The sequence below is a fragment of the Mchenga conophoros genome, linkage group LG3 (assembly GCF_057382185.1).
Source record: "Mchenga conophoros isolate Kocher_MC1m ecotype Shallow Benthic linkage group LG3, M_conophoros_male_GT1.1, whole genome shotgun sequence".
Lineage (NCBI taxonomy): Eukaryota > Metazoa > Chordata > Actinopteri > Cichliformes > Cichlidae > Mchenga > Mchenga conophoros.
In genome coordinates this window covers 12,584,382-12,606,726 of record NC_140528.1, presented here as the reverse complement: position 1 = coordinate 12,606,726, position 22,345 = coordinate 12,584,382, and the positions used below count along the sequence as shown (strand labels likewise).

Below are 22,345 nucleotides of genomic sequence, written 5' to 3'. Positions count from 1 at the left end.
TACGCAGTGAAGATCAGTTTGCTACTTGTATGAGTGGTAGAATGGTGTGAATGGTTAATGAAATACACTTGAGTTTGAAGCTGAGGAATAACTCAAAGAAGCTATATGACAAAGGGAGTTATGAAAATAAAAGTGATTAAAGTAGTTTTAAAAAGAGTGACTTAGGAGTGCTCTCTCGTACTGAGTGATCAAGTAGTGATCACTGTAGAAAGAAATAAAATAATTTAATGAGTTGGTAATGTTTAAACATATGTTTCTGTTGTTACAGCAACTCATTGAGAGATGACTCAGTATGCAAATTAGTTGGAGTGAGTGGTGACGAAGGAACTTCCTGTGTGTGTGTGTGTGTGTGTGTGTGTGTGTGTGTGACTGAGGAAGTGACTTTCAGAAGAGGAAGCATGGCAGACAAGAGAAGTACAGATTTGGGTAGGAAACTTATAGTTTAGTGATATGTTGTTGTAAGGGGGTCTTATGCTGAATTTAAGTATGTTACAGAGCATAAGGGGGTGATTTTTGTGTGCAAATTGTGTGGTTTTAATGAGACTTTCGGTGTATTGAGGAGGTGAAATTATGTGGTGGCAAGACTTGTGTGTTTAAGGTTGTTGAGGTTGTTGTGGTGAGGGGTTGATTCTGTCAGTTAGGTTGTTGTTGTTGTTTTTGTTTTTAATAGAGGGAGTTTTTGGAAACATGGACATGTCTGGGAGGGGCCCATTATTTTGTAACAGTGCACTTAAAGAAAACCTGTCAGGTGATTTTGATTTTGTTTTTATGAGCTAATAATCAGCTCTATTTTTTCTCATTTCTGTTCTAAGCAGGCCTGCAACAGTGAATAACGGCGCTGAAAATTCTCGGGAAGAGCAAATATAAGGGGGCTTTCCAGATTACAATTGGCTGAGGGACTATTCAGGTCGTAAGTCCCTGTAAAAAGGATTTTATGCGAGTCAATCCAGTCCAAAAGCATAAAGAAATATTTTCCTATGGAAAATAAAAAATGACTGAGCTCATTTTGCTGAGGGTGGAGAATCTGACGCGGGAAGCTCCACTATTAGCAAAAATATGGAGTGAATGTGTGAGTGAATGTGAGGATGAATAAATGTGGACAAACAATTTGTTTTTACCAGAGAAAATTTCTATTTTGTTTTGTTGACTGGGGTTAGATTATGGGATTATAGTATATTGTTGGGAGAAGGCCAAATGTTACGGGGGAGGCATTTTCTGATATAACTCAGTTACCATTAATTGTAGAAACACATGACTGATAATTGTTCTGTGTTAAGTTTATTTTATGATATAGATTGGATCATGAGTGGGGAAACTGAGCATTTTTAGTTTTGTATAGTATTTTGACACATTTCATGTATCAAAATAAAGGGGGGTTTAGAGTGTATTAGTTTAATTGTTTAATAATTTAGGATCATTTTAGGACTTTTGGGGTTTTTGATCATTTGGATATGGTAAAACTGAAACTGTTATTTTTATGTTAAGGTTAAAGGATTAAAGTGAACTGAATCCTGTTTAGAAGATACAATGCCGGTTTTTCAAAGCTGTGAATAAATCTTAGAGGGAAAATTAGTGAGGGTTGAAGGAGTAGAACAGGTTTGATTTCTTTTTTGATTTCTAGAAGTAGTGGTTATAATGTAGGCTTACACATACAGATATTACATAGGAGGTATTTTTAGGATAAAGGGGAGAGCTTATAAATAGAAATGATTTTTATACATATTGCATTTTTTGATATGAGTTATTGAAGTTATTGAAGGATTGCACGCGCTCACAGACACAGAGTCCATAAACACACATGACAGTATTGATTCCAGGCAAAAGGCCTCAAATTCATTTAGCTTTTAACTGAACTTAAAGAAGGACCAAAGAGGAAGGAAAGCATATATTTTGGTTAAGTCTGATAAATTAGAATTAGAAGGTATTGTTAAATTAAAAGGAGCAAATGAAATAAAAAGGCTATACCAAAAACGGGTAATAACATAGGAAATGTGAGGTTAAAATGAAGTTAACACATAGGAGTTGTTTTTAGGCAGCATTTAGCTATGATGAAATGTATACAGGAGTAATTGCTTATATGCTTAAACTTAATTGATTAAAGTGGTTGTTTTCTTTTGGATCTTTTAGTAGAATAGGCGCTTACGATGATTTTCTTGTTAAAAAGGTGACTTAAGATTAGAGTAGAGGAACTTGCAGCAGCGACAATTTGTGCACAGGATGTTGATGATCAGATAAGGGAAAAATAGAGCGAGCAACCGGACGTGAAACCAGCGCTTAAAGAATTTTAAAGTGATGAGGAACGTTGAAGAATATATATAAATACAAGTCAATAAGTTAAGAGCATAATTAGGATCATGCTTTTGATTAAAGAGTCCCAAATAGGATAAGTTAGGGAGGTGCAGGAAAAGGTGTTTTGTTTCCTTTGCAGAAGATCTCGACGACCACAGGGAGGTCCGAGGCCACAAGAGAGGGACCAAGAAAACCTAAGCTTACACATGGAGTGTTCTCGAATGGGAGCTGGTTGAGCCAGAGGACGGCTAGAGAGGGTCTGAGCGAGGACACAATGTATTGCGACCTCTGGTGTTCCAGAGGTCGAGAGAGGGAGTGTGGAGCAGGGAAATTATTTTACTGCTATTGTTAAATAATCATCATTATTACCATTGCATTAATAATATAACCTGGAGTTTATATTGCATTCAGGGGTTGAACAGTGTGTGTCTTTCAGAAAGGCTAAAAGTCACAGGCTGACAGGAAACAGGCTTGCAGAGAGTTTGCAGAAGCAGGAAGTTATTTTGAGCAGCAGGCTAAGACGAGGCTTTAACAATGTAACAGATAGCTTTAAGATGGCCTTAAGATGTTTATGATGATGTTAATTTTGTATTTCAGATGCAGTTATAACTATTGTGTACACAATGCATATCTGTGCTTATTTGAGTTGATGTTCAGGTTCTTTAAAGGTCTTAAGCTTCACTGACGTGACTGTTCAGGTGATACATGCTGAGGGAAAACTAGAACATAGAAGGAATTGCAATACATGCTTACAAAACACTTATATATCAGGTCATTTTATATTAAGGTTTTAAGTAGAGGTTCTTGGTTAAAACATTTATTTAGTAGAAGACATACATATAGTCTCAGTGAGCCTCTGGTCTGGTGAAAGGACAGAAGTGCAACAGGTGAATTGAGAAAGAGCATTTGAGGACGAGACACAGACAGTTAGTAGGTGAAGAGGTGACACAAAGAGCATGTGAGGTCAACACACACACATACATGAGTTAGATTTATTTAGAGGAGAGATTAGTCATGTCTCGGTGAAAGAGGAACCATCCTTGTTGTCTCGGCAAGAAAGAGGAACAATTCACTTTAAGACAAGAACGGAAAGTACCAGCCATGAAAATAGAAGATGATCTTCTGGGTTAAAAGTCATTGTGGTGTTGATCTGATCTATGTATAAAATGTATCTGTGACGCATGAAGGGGCATCAGTAAATCAAACCCTGATGCTATAAAATATCTGTTCATGCTTTGATTAAGTTGAAGACTACTTGCTGTCGGCGTACAGAGTGTCTTCCCACACGTGTGTATTCATTAAAAATCATTGTTGGACCAAGAGCTTCTGGACCAAGGGTGGTTTGTACTCTCCCTCCTCAATTTTTGAACCTTAACATCGTCGTTCCAACACAGTGTGTTTGTTTTGATTTGTGGACCCGGAAAATGGCGCTGCGCTCTCACAATACATTGCGGCGTGATGTCAACTCCAAAGCCCTATTCTAGTTAACACAGTACTGAAACACTCCACCGGAGGACTCTGTTAAGTCTTTATTGTAATACAGTTACTGTGTGCAGTTATACTTCATATATAATCTGCACTTATTTAAATCATACATGTGAATGCTGTCAGTAAATCATTGGTTTCTATTTATTCTACTTCCTGTTGACTAGTTTTATTAAAATGAAAAAATAAAGCTGATTGTTAGGTTTTGTATTGTTGATTGTCATTTATGCTTAGAAATATTTAACCATATATGCTTAGAGGTGTATAATCAATTGTGTAGTGATAGGCTGTGTGATCTTTAGCAGGCTACAAAGGCTTGGTGTGCATTCTAGAGTGGAATGCACACCCACATCCTAGGAGCATAAGCGAGGTCCTATCTTCTCTTTGTTGATATATGGAATCGACATTCACCGAGGGGAGAAGAGACACACTGAAAGACTGACGTCAGCCAGGAAGTTCCTGTGGATTAACTGTCTGTCTTTTCTCCTCCTCGCGGCGGGATCCGAGGCTGATATTACACGCTAAGCAACGCCGAGTAAGTTTAAAGAGCCCGACTCTATAACCGTGTGGTTGTGCAGTCTCCGCCGCTTTGTGGGACGTTGAAAAGTTCGCTACTTTGTGGAGCGATAAGTGAGTTCCTCGCTGCTTTGTGGGGAGAGGTGTGTTCCTTGCTGCTTTGTGGAGCGAGAGGTGAGTTCCTCGGTGCTTTGTGGAGCAAGAGGTTCCTCGCTGCTTTGTGGAGAGAGAGGTGAGTTCTCCGCCGCTTTGTGAGCAAGCAGCAGCAGTGTGGACAAACAGCATCAGAGAAGAAGAGCAAACCCATCATCCTGTCTGATCCGATGAATGGCACTGTGTTTACAACAAGCTGCAACTCCACTGTGCATGTGACAAGAACGTTTGAGGAGAACTGAGGAGACTGTTGTAGTTTGACATTTGCCGCCTTTGGAGTAAAATGGCAAGGAGAGACAGTGGAACACAGGACAAAGCTGAAGGAGAACTGCCGGCTATTGGACTGTTGAAGTGGGAAAGGACAACAGAGTGAGAGGAGTGGTGAGAACACATAGGAATTATTTAATGTGGGAAATCAAAATTTGGGTTAGCAAACCAGGGGAAAAGAAAACTGACTGCTTAAGTTGGAAAATTGAGAAGGAGTCTGAAACACTGCAAAAAGAAACATATACAAAATCACACACACAAGCAGAACATGCATTAACCCTACTAATACAAACACAAGAGAGCTCATGAAGATTAGACAACATCTTACAGTTTCTGCCCGTTGCTTGAACACATTTTGCAAAACTTCGCTCATTGTGCCAAAACTGTACACACAAGTACACATGACACAACACTGGGAAATATACCATGCACATCTGTGCCAAATTGGAACTCTACCCCCAAAACCTAAACTCTGCTGTCAAAACCTACCATTCCTTTGTCAAAATGTAACTCTGTTGACAAAATGACACATACCTGCACCATATGCAAACACTCACAGATCAGGGGGAACACACTAGTCTGCTGTACATAAAACACTGCAGTCCTTGATTCCCATTGTTTATTCAGAAGGCACATTTACAGGGGACCTATTTCCAAACAACCATAAACGCAAATAGACCTACTCAATACTGCACATTGCAGTACCATGAATACAGGTAAAGCAAATAAAACAACAACAACACAATAGTACTGCAATAGAAAAAACACTATACTGTAAACACAAGAAACCATGACAATTGTGCATAAGTGGGCTCATGGATCCCGCCGTCTGTTGGGGTCTGGCCACAGGACCTCATCAACATCGCAAGCAATGTCCTCCCCCGCTAGGCACCGGGGTAAATATCCTCTTGCTCTCCCTCCATCCATGCTTGCAGAGTTCTTGGAATGGCTATGCTGAGGGCTTTTTGTAGTTGGCTAATTGGTGTTCGGTTTTGCAAGTAGGTGCCTTCAGGTGTGTATTTGAGTGTTTGCAATTACGCAATGTGTTTTGTATTTTGGATACATGTGTTTTCCGAATGGCACCCTGAGATTTCATTTTGTGAGCGAAGTGTCTTATGTATGTAATAGAGTGTAGCATGCAGGACCATGTGTGTTGCATGAGGGAGTAGGTGTGTTGCATGATTGGTACTGGGGTGCAAAGCAGCGCTTGTGTTTAAGGTAGGGGTACATGTGTTTGAGGTATGGTAACAACAGCTTCACGTTGTGTTACTTTAGTCTAAGCATGGGTTTATAGTGTTCAAGCAACGGGCAAAAACTGTAAGCATGTGAGTCTGTTTATCATCTTGTCCAAGTCACCTCGTGTGATGCAAAGACCAGTGGACTCATAGCACATTAGTTAAGAAATGATCAAATATTAGCAGAGAAGTGTGTAGGAAAGGCAGCTTTAAGAACATGCTCTGCTGGAGATGCAGCTCCACAGACATTAATTAAACCTGCCTAATAACACAAACACACATGTAATGAAAATCAGCTTATATCTCTCATCAGTGTTAAAATAGTGTCAATTTAGCAGACACTTGTTATCAAATACTGAATTTATCCAATGCTGACAATTAACTCTCTAGGTTGCAGGACAACAGTTTAACTTTTGTGGGAAAAAAGATTCTGGTTTGACCAACCAGTGATCAGACAATAAATTTAGTTGTTAATATAGTAAATTGGGAGATGCTTGCTGCTTGATTGATGCAGCACAAGTAATTTACTGTATGAGGGAAATTCTATTTTTGTGATAATATTTTGAACATGGATTTCTGTTGTCCTGTCATCTTAATGGGTTAATAGCTGATATCCAAATTAGTTGATCGTTCTTAGATTAATGAAAGGTGACTGAATTCTAGCACGAGTGAATGAGATGTGTTGGAGTTTGTTGTGTGTTGAGTGGAGACTCTAAAACACTGAGTTTCCTGTTTTGATGTGCGATTGAATCCTGTACCTAGATACACAACTCTGAATACATAAGAACAAACGTCTTTTGTGAAGTGCATGACAACATGTCACATGTTTTATGATGAAGGGAAAAAGGAAAACTGAATAAAATCTGTGGCCTAAATGAGTGAAGAGCACAGACCTGGGGATTAAACTCATAGCTAATAAAATATTAGGATTATGTTGAGTGTTGTGCAACTGATGGTTGGTTTGGAGTGAATCTAGCTGATGATTTTTCTTTTGTTGTGAAGTTGAGCCTGCCAATTAGTATGTTGGTATGATAAACCATGCTAATGGTATGATTTACCCTCCTGAGAAGAGGAGCTTGTGTCATGACTTAACGAGGCCTTTTTATTTTGATACTTTCACAGTGCACTGACAGTTTTGTTTGATAATCTCTGTCGTTTGAGCAGATCGGCACGATTAGAACAGAAAGCGCTGTACGACACGTCGTCGAGAAAATTGTTGCAAGTGAGTTTCTTCACATTAAAATGGGCTCTGGAGAAAGCCACTTATTTGGGACAATTAGAAAATGAGAGTTCCTGCCCAAAAAGGATTCAGCGAGGTAATCCGAGCTAAAGTTCTTCTTTTTCTTTTTCAAATGACGTCATTTTGCTGAGAGTGGAAACGTAATGCGACAATCGATTCCACTATCAGCAAAGAAAGAATGAATGAATGTATGAATGAATGAGTGAAAGGAAAAAAAACTGATTGGTAAAAGCTGACAAGACTTTACTGATGTAACACGACTGTGCAAAATTAACCCCCACCTGACAAAGGTGCAGATGAATCTATGTGTGTTTCCTTTTACAGGAGCAGAAAGATGACAGCAACATTCGAGGTTGCATGATGATTTAACCTTTTTTTTTCCTTTTTTTTTGTCCCGTTTGGATCTATAGCCATCAGAATTGTTGTCTTGAGGCCAAGAAAGATGCCAAGCGGATTTATTTTACCAAGTGGATCATCATGGCCTTGCCATATTGGTCCATTTGGTCGACCTTTATTATAATTATGAATTTATTTTATTTTCAGTTGCAAACGGGACAGACATAACTGTGGGCTAGGACAGGGGGAAAGAATGAAAGAAAGAGGGGGAGAGAAAGAAAGAAAACCAAAGGGGAGAAGAGACGGTGAGAAGGGGGGGAAGAGAGAAAAAAAAACAAACAACAAAAAAAACTCCTGGGTCACCTGTTTGGAGAAAAAAAAACAGAGGAGACAGCAAACAACAAAGAGCAACATAATAATAGAAAAAAAAGCACCATCACAATGAACTAGCTAGTCATAGATATCAATAGTTACTAAATAATAAACGATATTGTGCAGCACGCAGGATAGACAGCGCACAGTGTGCTTTGAGGCAGCAGCCAAGAAAGCTGTAGTCCGCGTCTGTGAATACCCATGTGTACACTGTGGGATTGGAGTGTTATTTTATGCCATGTTATACCCCTAATTAAAGATTGTGAATTATTATGTAGTTTTAGTTTGCATTATTCTCCTGAATTAGAAGAAGCTGATAACTATTGCATTAGTTAAACTGATTTGCATTACATTAAACTGCTGACTTGTTGTGAATGGATGATATTGTTTTATGATGCATTATACTGCTGAGTTATAAGAAATACTGTTCGCAGAAGGTTATTGTCTTATTTGTCTGATTAGAAGAGAACAGAGTGTGCTGGAGTCTTCTGCCCCATCTCAGCAGGAGCAGATAAACAGGGAGCCAAGGTCGTAGTTTAGGCGCTGTGTGAGAGAGAGCATGTGGATGTTTAGGCTTTTTATGATAAGGTGGAGGCACCAGAGGCTATAAGAGTTTGAGCAATGCTCCACCATTTTGAGATTTTGAGGCTGTCTGCATCAGTGTCCATCTCCCACGCGTGTGATCATTAAAATCATCGTTTGACTCAACCCGGCCGGACCAGTGTTGTTATTGTGGTTTTTTCTCTTGTTTCCATCCCCAATTTTGAACTCGTAACAGCTTGGGGGCTCGTCCTGTGGTATTGGGGTGGAATTTAAAAGTTTGGACGGTCCGAGGTTGTCGAACGGACAGGCACGAGCCAGTGGTCTGATGTGAGTGGACAAAAGCCGGCTTATCTAAAGGTAAGGCACTACCTGTTGAATTATTTCCAAAGTGTGCCAAATTGGATATGACTAAATTAAAGTCTACTCACTGAAATTACTGGTAGAGGGTCTGTTTTGATTTTGATGAGGATCCGTGTGTTATGCAGTTAAAGTTGCTTAAGAGTATTTAATGAAGTTGAAGAAATATGAACGTAATAATGTTGGGTTTGAGTCCCTGGATATTGAGTTAAAGGCTCAGGTAGTTTGGTAGGGAATTGGCTATGTGTTATTATAGAAATTAGGTCAGAAACTGTTCCCAGAAGTAACAGAGACTGTTTAATTGGTCGTAAAAAAGTTATCTTTCTTCGGTGAGACCCGTTATGGTAAAATTTGTCAAAATCGGTTAGGTGAAAATTATTATAGGACGGCACCAGAAGTTGCTAAGAAGCGCATAGCCCGGAGGTTACGCTCCCTCCTGGTCGTGGACGCGCGGCTTTGACCTGTCGGCGAACAGGGATAGTTCAGTTTGGCTTAGCTGTGGGGTACAGGGCATCTCGAGAATAAGCTAGGAGTTACCGAGTCTCCTCATCGTTTAAAACGGTGTCATGTGCTTGTTTGGACAAAGTTAAATTGAGTTAGGGATTTTAGAAGTTAGGTCAGAAACTGTTCCCAGAAGTAACAGATACTGTTTGATTGATTACAAAAAAGTGAGACTTTCTTCGGTGAGACCCGTTATTTTAAATTTGTCGAAATTGTATAGGCGCTCTTTAGAAGTTAGGTCAGAAACTGTTCCCAGAAGTAACAGATACTGTTTGATTGACTACAAAAAAGTTGGACTTTCTTCGGTGAGACCCGTTATTTTAAATTTGTCGAAATTTGTTAGGTGCTGAATCTGTCAGGCTTGTCAGTGGTTGTAAATATAAGACGTCTTTGTAATATAAAGTAATAAAGTTTTGCCTGAGCTTGGCGTGAGACTCTGTGTGACGTGCAGCTGCAGCGCTGCGAGCTATTTTTAGACGGTGTGTGAACATGCAAATGAGCGGTGACGCGCACAGAGGACTTTTGTTGCTGTTTAGCGTGTTTTTGAGTTTTATAATTTTGATTTGCAAACAATGATACATGCCTGTAAGTAAAACGCTGATTTTGCTGATTATGATACTACAAATAAGGTATTGAATGACTAGGGTGTGAATGATGTTGGGTTTTAAAGCTGAAACTCAGAGAGGAGTGTGTTGGGAGACTGGCATGTAGTCTGCAGTGCAAAGGTGGGCGTCTTGCCTGCTAGTCTATTTAACAGTGATGAAAATGATATTAAATAAATCTCTCAGTGTGTTGATACAGGTGGCTATGGGGCTGGACCAACTGCCCCCACAAGCACGGCGGCCGAAGCAAAATTATAGTAATGGAAACCAAACTCAGCAAGAATCAGCAGCTGTGAAAAAGACAGCAGCTAGCAGAGAATTAAAGGAGAAATTAAGAGAAGTTTTAACACATAAAAATTGCGGCCAACAGACTTGTGGAGGTTGGGAAGGTGTCCGGAGCATCACAACAAAAAGGTGAAACAAAAACACACACAAGCAGAGTAATGTGAGAGAGAGGCACATGTTAGAGAAATGCCTCGTTTGAGAAAAAAACGTTAAATTAGCCCATTTACAAACGCACATACACGCAATGAAGAAACAGCTTACACCCATGAACACGTGAAGATTTTCCAGCAAGTTTAAAGCAGTGAAACTTAACATACATCCGCCGTTAAATAATAAAGTTTATCCACTACTAACAAATAAACCCTCTGGGTTACAGGACAACAACTTAACTTCAAAAAAAAAAAAAAAAAAAAAAATCACAACCAGTGATAACACGACAAATTTAGTGGTTAATAAAAGTCAAATTGTGACATGTTTTCTGCTGATTGATTAATACAAGTGATTACTAAATGAAAGAAAATTCCAATTTTTGTGCTTTTAAACATGATCTTAAGAATTTTAACATGTACCTGTGTTGTCCTGTCAGCTTAGTGGGTCATGAGTGGATTATATGGAGAGAAAAAACAAAAAAAGGGGGAGAGAAGGCTGACACAGGGCCTGGTCCCGTTGTTTCTCCCCCTCTGAATAACACAGCCAACACAACATCATTTTCCTGTTCGTTTGTTTTTGTTTGTCTTTGTTTTGTTTTTTCTCTTTATGCTTGGTTACAGGCTGCTTTGTCGGCCCGGGAAGCCGAAGCTGACCCTGGACTCCTGCTCCCCCCTCTACCATCTTTGCTCTCTCCTCTACCATCTTTGATGTGACCCTGACCAAATGCTAAAGCAGCTGGACCCACAACAACTTGAAACTGTCAACAGTGCTGCAGGAAAACGATCTCATGCAGCAGAGACGGAGAGAGCTAAATCCAAGGCCCGTTTCACTACACGGGGAGATTTCCGTCAGCGTCTTTTCTTTCTGAGAAGACTGAGAAAGGCCCGGCTCCCACCACCTTATATAAAGGAATTATTGAGAGCATCCTGAGCAGCTATATCACTGTCTGGTTCGGGAACAGCACCATGCCGGACGGACAAGCTCTACAGAGGGTTGTGCAATCAGCTGAGCGCACCATCCGCTCCGAGCACCCTGACCTGCACGCAATCTACAGCAGGCGGTGCTGGACCAAGACCAGGAAGATCGTGAAAGACCTCAGCCATCCCAACAACAGACTGTTCTCTCTGTTGCTGTGTACGTGACAAATAAACATCTGGATTTGGAAAATGAGGCACTCGCAAAGCCACCAGCGTTGTGCCTGATCGGACACACCTCTCTCACACACTCTTTACATTCTTGCCATATGGAAAAAGACAGCTTCAGCTGACAGAGCAGTGACGAGACGCCTATTAAGCCCAGATGAAAAGTGAGGCCGAGCAAAACAATGCTGACCTTAACCACTCTGCATTAAAACTGTGCAGGACAGTGACGGACCAACAATGACCATCGGACAGCAAAAAGGGCGTGCCAGAAACAGGAGGAGTAACTGAGGTCAGGAGGCACCTCAGAATGGACAAAACACCAGGAGAAAATAAGCTGAAGGCACAGGTGTCGGGGCTCGGCCAGGAGCTGACCTCTGAGAAGAGCCGAACAGCAGAGCCGCAAAAGGACGTGGAGCAAAACAAGGAAAACATCGATGGACTTCAATCTGAAGTGGACGGAAAAGATTGTGAGGTTTCTGCCCCTCAGTAAGAGCTCAAGGCATCAGAGCAGAAAACTGAGCATGGCTCAGGAGGAGCTGGCTGATTATCGAACCCATCAGACTTGGAGTCCCAGACACACGACTTGAAATCAGGCTCAGGACCTCAGCAAGGAGATGAGAACAAAGCAGAACGAGCAGCAGTGACAACAGCTGAACTTTGACCTGAATAAAATCTTGACTTGGCTGGGAGAAACAGAGGAAGAGCTGGAGCAGCAGCGTAGACTGGAGCTTGACACTGACATCCAGACAATTGAGCTGCGTATCAAAACCCTGAAGGAGCTACAGAAGCAAAAGGGTCAAGCTAAGGAGGAGTGGAATAAGGAGAAGATGCAGGACACTGGAGAAAAGCACTGCCTCAATTGGGGCCAGAACCAGTATGGACAGAACTTTGAGCAGCAGCACCAACAGATGCAAACGGACTGAAAAGGAGGAGGGCAGGACCCCGGGGCACGCTTCAGGCCGTGGTTTATCCAGAACACCAGAACAGGAAAGTGATGAACACAAACACCCACACAAACACACACATCTACATGCATTGACTCAGAATGAAGAGAAACACATACGAACATATGCACTCGTTGATTGAGTGAGAAATGACACACACACCTGCAAAAAATCAATATGCTGATTCAATTCACTGAGAAGTGATCCACACACACACACACATCTACAAGCTTGTGCAATAAAGAGTGACACACACACACGCTGATGCAATGAAGAATGCTTTACTAACAAATGCTGCACACAAACATCCGAATATGGAGTCGGTTACAACAATAAGAAGCCATTGATTGTTTATTGGTTAAATGCATTTCATGCCACACAGAGGGCATCTGTGTAGATTTAGGGGACAAGGTCTAAAGTAGTTTGGTTGTGAAAACAATGTCTGTGCGTGATGTCTGTTTATGGCTTAAGGCCTCCACTGAATTGTTTACTGTGCTTCACACAGCCTGATAAGGAGCAGTGGCACAGAGTGAAAATGATGAGTGAACGATGTGAGTTTTAGTTCGGAGAGAATATGAAAAGGTTGTGTTGATTTGACTCAGTTGTTTAAGTTTCTGCCAAAGCAAAACATTTGTGTGTAACCAGTGTCCACTATTGAATCAAGTCAATCCAACATGTCTTTGTCAGTGAAAAAAAATGAGTTACGGTGCCTGTAGGCCTACACAATATAGTGTGTGAAGTTTTGGTTGATTTTTGGGTTTTGTTTGACACTAGGTTGATTCTATCAGTGAGGTTTGGATTGTTCTCTTTCTCTAAGAGAGAGAAAGATGGTTTGAACTTTGGACATGTTTGCAATGGGCCCCAGTATCTGTTATTATATGAGTGTTTTATTGTTTACGTTTGTTTTTTCTTTTGTTACAGTGCACTGAGATAAGAACATCAGAGAGGTATGATCCACCGGTGGTGATATTTTGGTATTTTGTGAGTTCCTGATTTAACAAATCAGCTCTTTAATCCAGGCCTGAGAGATTGAACTTTAAAGCGCTATAAAATATTCTTATTGAAAACAGTCGCAAAGTATTTTTTCTCCATGATTATAATGAGCTTGGGAGAAAATTCACTTATAGGGGACACTAATCGAATGAGAAGCCTGAAGCCTAAAAGGATTGCAGCGAGTCAATCCAGTCCAAAGAAGGAAAAACAAACAAGGAACTGTTTCCTTAAAATGATGACGTCATCTTGCTGGTGATGGAGCCTCGAATAGGTTGCGCGTGAGACTCCATTATCAGCAACTTCTGGTACGAATGTGTGTGGATGTATGCATGTGACTGGACTGTGATGGACTGACGACTAAAAGTTTAACTGACTTGATACTGAGACAAAAACGGTGCCGACTTTAGGATTATTGAATGTCCACAGACAATTCACCCAGCCTGTAAAAGAGGGGTGGAGGTTTTGTCTTGCTTTGTTTTGTTTGCAAGAACAGAAGAATGACAGAGACTAAAGAGCTGTAGCTTCACAGCAGTGTGAACTGCAGACTTAACCCGTTGGTTGCTAATTTTGAGTTACTGATGTTTGCATTAAGGAAATTGTGTTTTATTAGCTGTGTTTTAATTAAGGTATCACATTATATTGTTGGGAATGTTAAATGCTAAAGTGAAGAAAAGGTTTGATCCCACTCATGACTGAGCATGTTATTATTAACCATAGTGGGTCACTATAGAGAGTCAATTAATTTTAGAAAAAAAAAACAAACAAACAAAAAACCCTCCACCGAGGTCTATGAATAAGAGGGGAATGATAGACAGCCACACTCAAAATGGAGATATGTAATGATAAACACTGGTCCCCGTCTTTTGGGCGCTCTCTTGAAGTAGTCAACAATTTAAAAGTAAGATAAAATAACAGGGGCATGTGCTGAGGGGTGGTGCTGCACAAGAACAAGAGTAAAATAAAGAAAATATTGTTTTTAGAAGTACAAATTAAAATGTACCATTACACTCAGAGGATCAATATGAAGCTTGATATTTGTTAATTTTGAATGAAGTACATGACTGGTGACTGTTCTGTCCTGAGCTTTTGTTTTTACAGCACCCGCTTGATCACACCAACAGTTTCTCGCCACCGAGGAGGGGTACTTGCAAAAAATAAAGAACGGGGAGGAATATCATCAAAACTGGAAAAAGGTAATCCCCAAAGGGGGTGATAACGCCATAACTTTCACTTATGGTCGAATTCTAAAAATTTGACCCTCGAAAAATTCTTAAAACATTTAGACACAAAGTGGAGATTTAGATAAATATAATGTCGTAAACCACATAAGGATGAAGTATTTGATTCAATAAGATGATGAAATAACAAGCAGCAAAATGTTGATCATATTAAGTATGTTTATTCAAGGGTGCAGAGGAGATTATTATTATTAAAGACAACAAATGAAATAACGAAAACTAGAAGTGGAAAAATTTGCGTTAACGGTAATAAAATCAAAACAAAAAGGAATACTAACTAAAACTGTACTGACTGTTCACAAAACTAACTAAAATTAACTAGATTTATAGCAAAATGTGTTTGGTTGCATTGAGGTGTGCGTGCCCTGCTATAGTGAAATTAAGGTAGTACGTTAGTCGAGTCGTCTGTGTTGCTGCTCCGTCCACGCGCAGAATCAGGTAAGGAAAAGTCGGGAAACAGCGCCAGAATAGAATTGAGGATGATTTTAATATGACTGTTTTGTAGACATAACAAGAGTCTTGTAGTGGAGAGGGACATAATGTCCTCCTGAGACCCAGAGAATAAGAAAAAACAGGGAGAAAATATTTTCGTTTTTTCTTTTTTCTTTTTTTTCTTTTTTCTTTTAAATAAATCAAGTGTTATTAAAATAACAATCTCATAAGATGAAGATCAGGGACCAACCCAGAAGTCACTGACACTTCACTAGCTGTAAACTATTGGTTCAGGAATAAGTGATGGCACTGAACTTTCTATTTCACAAAAGTCAATTTATTTAGGATATCTGAGGAAGTACTGATTTTATTTGGAGACACAAAGGAACATTTGGCACTTCCCTCATCTCACATCTGTTTCATTGTTGCACCCAATCATTCTACAACTGAAATGCCTTGGACTGCTAACCATTTCAGGCAAGTGGAGTGAACCATATTTTGCTAGACTCTCATCAGATTGGGGCTTCCTTTTATTGATCTTTGGAGAGAAGTCTTCATTACTGGTATTATTCAGGTCTTGTTCACATGTTTGTCCCAGGTTTCTCAGCTAAGAGGAGCTTAAACCCCAGATACTGTGAGTTCTTTTCACACATTGAGATCACTGATAACTTTCAGCAACGACGTGATCTCGTAGAAACAATTAGGTGCTATGGATTCAGCTATAATTGCAACCTTTATTTTTTACTTTACTGGAAAGGATTTCTGCAGTTTACCCACATTTTATGTTTAACTCAAAATTAAAATTCTAGATTCTACTACATGTTGGTTTTGCACCCGATAGGATGACAGATTTCAGGTGGCCCTGTGTCTTTCTCTATTACATCTGCCACTGCATCTCGATAATCTTTGTGTGGCTTTTAGTGGGTCCTGACCCTCTCATATTTTGAAAAATCTATGTTTGAATCTCCCTTAATAATTGTGTTAAGAATTCTCTCCGCCTTTTTCAAAAGTTGTGTATTAGGAAAAAGTGAAATAAACATAAGTATAAAGTCCTAATGTGTAGAGCACACATTAATAAATTAGTCATGTTCTCTGTGAAAATAAATGATCCTAATTCTTAAAGAACCCTCAAATTATTTACTAGATGTTTATTTTTTGAATAAAATAAAAATCTGAGTTTAACAAAACATTTTAAATGTAAATATCAAGCTTACCTTTCTTTCTTCCATAAAATGTGCTTGTGGGCACGCCTGCCATTTTGAAAAGGTGGGAAAAACAATTGGCAAGGCCACACCCCCACACATGTGATATAATTTTAAAGGTACCGTTGTCCTCTCTAAGAAACATCAGGACTTAGAGGAGTGGCAAGTAGAGTATGTGAGCTACAAGAAAAAACTAAATGTGTACTACAGTGCGCAAAAATGAATTACTGGGCCATCAGGGGGTCATGAGGGACATTTATAAAACAAAAAATCCCACAAACCTTAAAGTGCACTTGAAAAGCTCACACAAGAAGGTTAACCTAGCTTACCTAGAAGACCTCATCAGGGGGAGCACACTCCCCCTCCTTGAAGAGCTCACCCACTCAACCCGCATCCCCAGAAAACAGCTAACCCCAGAAAAGGCAGCGTGATGTATCCCGAGATAACAGGACTGGGACATCTAAATAAAGGTGTGAAACAATCGCCTTGAAAAGGTTATCAATTGACTTCAACTAAAATTAGGAACACTCGGTGCGGCAAGAGTTAATAGTTATTAGTCTCAACACCCGAGGATAACCAGAAGAGCATGATTGATATGATGGAACTGAGATTTTGTTACACTTAATTTTTGCAAAACACAAATAAAACTAAATTGAAACTAAGGATTTTCAGAAAAATAAAAACTAGACTAAACTAGCAAAGAATTGGTAAAAACTGGAGTCGAAACTAAATAAAAAAATAAAACCTAATGAAAATGGCAAAACGTTTAAAACCCTGATGCAGAGATTGGCAAATCTGACCAGGAAAAGTATGAGATGGATTGTCAGGACAGTCAGCGTTAAAGCCACTTTTGACAGTCCATACTAGGATGGCATTGGACATCTTCGGGGCGGAGGAGGGTTGGTGTGACCAAGGTGTGGTTTGGCTTGTTGTATGTATGTTTGAGATCATATGGCTCTGGATGGACCAGTTACCAGGGCATGGAAGGAGGACAGACTCATTAAAGGAGGAGAAGGAACTTCCTGGGATTGGAGATCCTCTGGGTGAGTGGTTGATTAAAAGCATGTATAAAATAGAAGTTATCTGTTGTTATTGATTGGTAATAGATTGATAATTGGCCACATTTACAGCTGTATTGACTTGTTGTGGACGTAGTCGACTTCAGGTTTAAACACTCTAATTAACAGGTTGAAAAATAGTGACATTAAAGGAAGAATATGCAGCGCCACCCTGTCAGACGCCAGTGATGGTGGAGCTCACTGATGAATCAGGTGAGCTGGATTCATGGCTGATTTAAAACTAAGATCCCCCTGCTGTGGTCAGTAAGGGGAGAAAAAGGGGGAAATAAAATTAAGAATAAAAGAGGCATTTATAAACGTTTAGGTGTCAAGTGAAACGGGACAAAAGGGGGTGTTTTACTGTTATTTTCAATGTCAGCATTATTATTGTATGAGAATCATGCAACAACCATTGCATCGATGATCATTTATTGAAGCTTTTGACCTTATACTAACATCTGTGTTCCTGTGATTGTTATAACCTCTGATGAATCTTCTATTTACAGGTGTTAGGATAATGATATAATTTTTATTGCAGGTGTAACCATGATCATTTTTATACATATTGCAACTTGTTGCTCATTGTAGAGTTGTGCTCAAGTTAATAAGGGTTAAAAGCTACAGTCAGCGCGAATGTCTGACTGATCTATTGAGGGAAAAGGCTTCGAGCATAGAAGGCCGCACGCGCTTACAAAACACTGATATCATGTTACTCTTTGTGATCTTTTCTTCAATTATGTCTTTAAGGTTAGTTTAAATAGTGGCAGTTAATTAAACGACATTTATTAAAATATTAAATACCTGAGTCAGAACGTTACACGCGGATCACCTTAAGAGTCTGGGAAACTTTGTAGCTGCCTAATTTTTTTTTTAACGTTCTAGCTCCGTTGATTTGACACATTGGAATGTGTCAAAAAAGGGGGGGAAAGTTGAGCTTTAACATCAAACAAGGATTATTTGAACATTTTATAACTTCATTTGTGTCTTTAATACCTTAGGAATGGTAAAGCTTAAGCTAATAGCGGTCCGAGAAGATGGACCTTTTAGAGAATCAGTGAAAAAGCATAAACTATCACTTTCATGTTTAATCATTACTCATTGAAATGAACTGAATAGCGTTTAGAAGATTTGTTAATTTCTTTGTCTTTTGTTAAAAAAGAGGGGTTTCAATAATTTTCAGACACACCTTGCAAATGTGCTTATAATGAGTTGGCACTCGGCCTTTTGAAGGTCAGAAGCTTCGTTCGGCGTGACTGTCCGGACTGATAAAGTGTAGGAAATGCCTTGAGTGCAGAGGGCTAAATGCAAACACGCTTACACACACATAAGATATGATTAGAATAAGTCCCTGGGACATTCTGAATGTTTTAGACCAATTCTGAATCACTAGAAGGTCAGTAGATAACAACATTAGATTATTAGGGTTAGGAAGAGAGGTGTTTTGGTTTTCTGTCTCTTACAGAGAAAGGAACAGACACCAGACGAGGTCACAGAGATGCGAGGATCCTCCGTAGCAGAGACAGACACAGTGACTGCCGAGACATCAACTGGGTCCAAGGGTCATGGCGTTTGGGCTCCAGCTAGTCACCACAAAAGGATGGATCCCATAAACACAGCAATAACCATGAAGGGGTTGGCGGAAATCCGGGAACACCAGACCAACGAAGTTCGAGAGGCTTTTGGGCAAAAAGGGGACACCTTCCTGTTCCTTTTCTGGAGAATACACAGATCGTTGTTTGAAATTGGGGCAGAATAATCCCCTGATCTGTGCCACGACTGAAGGGTTGTCTAACCCCTAAGGTTGAAGAATGAAGAGCAGAGGATCACCCAACTGGACGACACTGGTAGCTGCAGCAATAAAATAAAGGCTGAAAGCTGTGGGAGACCTGGGGAGTGTCATCTGTACTCGCTATTGTTGGAATAATAGTTTTTCTTGCATCTGAACTGCGCAAACACAGAGGTCATCCCACATATGGTTCGCCTCTCAGGGGGACAAAGGACCTCAGGAGTGAGAAGAGATGAACCCGGCCACACTGAATTGAAGGGTGTTTGTGAGGTCATTATTTTAATGACCTCATCAGGGGGAATTGTGGGATTGGAGTGTTATTTTATGCCATGTTATACCTCTAATTAAAGATTGTGAATTATTATGTAGTTTTAGTTTGCATTATTCTCCTGAATTAGAAGAAGCTGATAACTATTGCATTAGTTAAACTGATTTGCATTACATTAAACTGCTGACTTGTTGTGAATGAATGATATTGTTTTATGATGCATTTTACTGCTGAGTTATAAGAAATACTGTTCGCAGAAGGTTATTGTCTTATTTGTCTGATTAGAAGAGAACAGAGTGTGCTGGAGTCTTCTGCCCCATCTCAGCAGGAGCAGATAAACAGGGAGCCAAGGTCGTAGCTTAGGCGCTGTGTGAGAGAGAGCATGTGGATGTTTAGGCTTTTTATGATAAGGTGGAGGCACCAGAGGCTATAAGAGTTTGAGCAATGCTCCACCATTTTGAGATTTTGAGGCTGTCTGCATCAGTGTCCATCTCCCACGCGTGTGATCATTAAAATCATCGTTTGACTCAACCCGGCCGGACCAGTGTTGTTATTGTGGTTTTTTCTCTTGTTTCCATCCCCAATTTTGAACTCGTAACAACACCTGTGTGCATACCTGTGTGGATCAGCATGCTTGCATTCCAAAGGTTTCTCCATGTAATGATCTGCTAGGGAGTGTGGGGAGCCACAGCCCTGTCCTTTATGGTATCAAGCAGGTATGGAGGAGATCAAAACTCCAGACATCCAGAGGCCCCCAGAACACAAGAGACCAAGGAAGACCCACAGAGGGGCAGCTGCGCCACTGTCCCAGTAAGAGCTAAGGAGAGTCCCAGATGAGGGCTCATTCAGCAGCCGCAGAGCAGAAGCCAGGGGGAGTTGCAGTGACGCGCCCGTGAGCTCCGCCGGCAGCCAGCTGTGCCTGAGTGACCGAGCCCCAGGCCGAGAGGCCGGGGGCACCCCACCTCCAAAATGGCCCGAGCGAGCCCCAATAAGCGGCCGCCAAGGAGTGAGCCGGTGTGTACCCGGACGCCCACCCTTAGATACAAGGAACCACCAACGCACCGACACCTGAGGGAGTCCGCCACCGGCAGGGGAAGTGGTGGTGGGTCGAGATAGGCCTCCAAACCTTGGAAGGCCCGAGATGTCCCCAGAGAGGTGGCGTCTGATACCCAACCTGACATATAGACACAAACATACAGGCACACACAGACACAAACATCCATTCCCACCCTCATGCTCTCATGTGCACTTCACACTCAACCGACGTGGAGACAGACATAAAAAGACGCTGTATACACGGTCACACTCCCTAAGCGTACTCTACAAACCGGGTCTAGGTACCCTTGCCCCTGGAGGGGGGAACCGCACCCAGACCCAGGTGGTGTTACCCTTTTCCCTGCGGTGGGGAGAGGCAGACCGCCCCGACTCCGCAGCAGCAGGGAGGCCCCACACCCCAGACCGCACCCGGACGGCCAACTCCTCCTAGCCCCCTCGCTCCAGCAGGCCACAGAGAACGGGGGTGAGAGAAGACTCCAAACCTCCCTCCACCCGCTCATAGTAGTGTTGATGCATGTGTGTTCTAAGGTGCAATTAAAACCCAGGAGGGCATGGAGCTACCTGCCAGAGAGCAGCAGGTAAGCGCATAGTCCCTCCTGTTAGCCCTCAATGTCTACGTGTATTTAAAGTTGAGAGGTGGGCAACGATGCCAGGGGTGAGGTGTACACCCTGATGGTAACTTGGACTCCGTGTATTGTGCCCACCCCCAAGATCCTATATGTATGTGTAATGAGGGTGTGAGTAATGTGAGTGTCTAAGTTGTGGGATAAAATTGAGGCAGAGGCAGCCAGAAGGGGACGGGGGGGGGGGGGGGTAGCCTCCTCTGCACCCTGGTGACATACCCCTACTCCAAGGCCCAGGCTGAGATCTTCCTCCACCTCTCCTGTATCTCCCCCTCCTGCAGAGAGTTCCTGAGGGGAGGAAAGCTCCTGCAAGGTGTGACAATCTCCCCCACCGGTTGAAGAGCCCCACAGGCGGCTCGACACACCGGCGGCACCCTGCGCCAGGGATGGGCCCCCATGCACCCACCCGCCCACAACCCCGGCAACACACAAACCAGGACTCAAGGCCCAGTGGCCGAGCCAGGGCCCCGGCCCAGAGATGGAGCGCCCCCAGACCCTCACGCCCATCCCGGACCCACCCAGGGGCAGACAGGCTACCAGGTCAGTAACCCACGTCCATCATCACAGACCCTCCCCTAGCCCCGCTGCACGCAGCCACGAGGAAATAGTCAGAAAAGAGCCCCCAACCGGACATGACCGCTACCCCGGTGATGATTTAACCTTTTAAATGCCACTTTCTGTGTCTGTGCATCTACCAGGGGTGTTATTCACTACCTTGTGTTGCTCATAGAGATCACTGTGAGAAAGTGTGTACACACCTGCGCAGCACAAACATTTGCATTTCTTTTCTACAGCATTACAGTTCTTCATGTGAATTGATGATGCGATTTATACCAGGACAACTGGTTGATGTTTTTTCCTACTACAGGATTTCTGGGTTTATGTGTGAAGAAAACTGTGTTTACAGGTTATGAGTGGTGATGCTGTTACACTGTGTTTTTGGGAAAATGTGAAGGTAACTTTGATAATGTGAATAACATGTGAGACATTTCCTGTGTTGAAAACTAGTGTCACTTCTTTCCACAGCTATGGATGGTTGATTTTATGGTGTTTTTATGGCACCTCTGGAACTTGCCGACCTGCGTCTGACCACTGTCTGACCACAGTCAATGTGTATTGCTAATGTTTGTTTTTCTAAGAGTACATGTAAAGGATTCAGCAGAAGCGAACAAGTGACATGAGAAAAACAAATGAGAGATGCAGTGTTTATGGTGATAGTTGTAGTTTGCTGATTTGAGAAAACCTGCACATGACACTTGTCTTGCTGATGTT

General features: G+C 41.5%; 2 protein-coding genes across 2 annotated transcripts in view; one reads left to right on the top strand and one right to left on the bottom strand.

Annotated features, from left to right (window-relative positions):
- Positions 1–22,345, top strand: part of LOC146577283 (protein NLRC3-like) — a 682,649-nt gene that overhangs the window by 332,208 nt on the left and 328,096 nt on the right. The window lies entirely within an intron of this gene.
- LOC146577293 (protein NLRC3-like) overlaps positions 1–22,345 on the bottom strand; it is a gene marked incomplete at its 5' end in the record, with an annotated part of 140,589 nt that overhangs the window by 64,948 nt on the left and 53,296 nt on the right. The gene's annotated exons all lie outside the window — the stretch shown is intronic.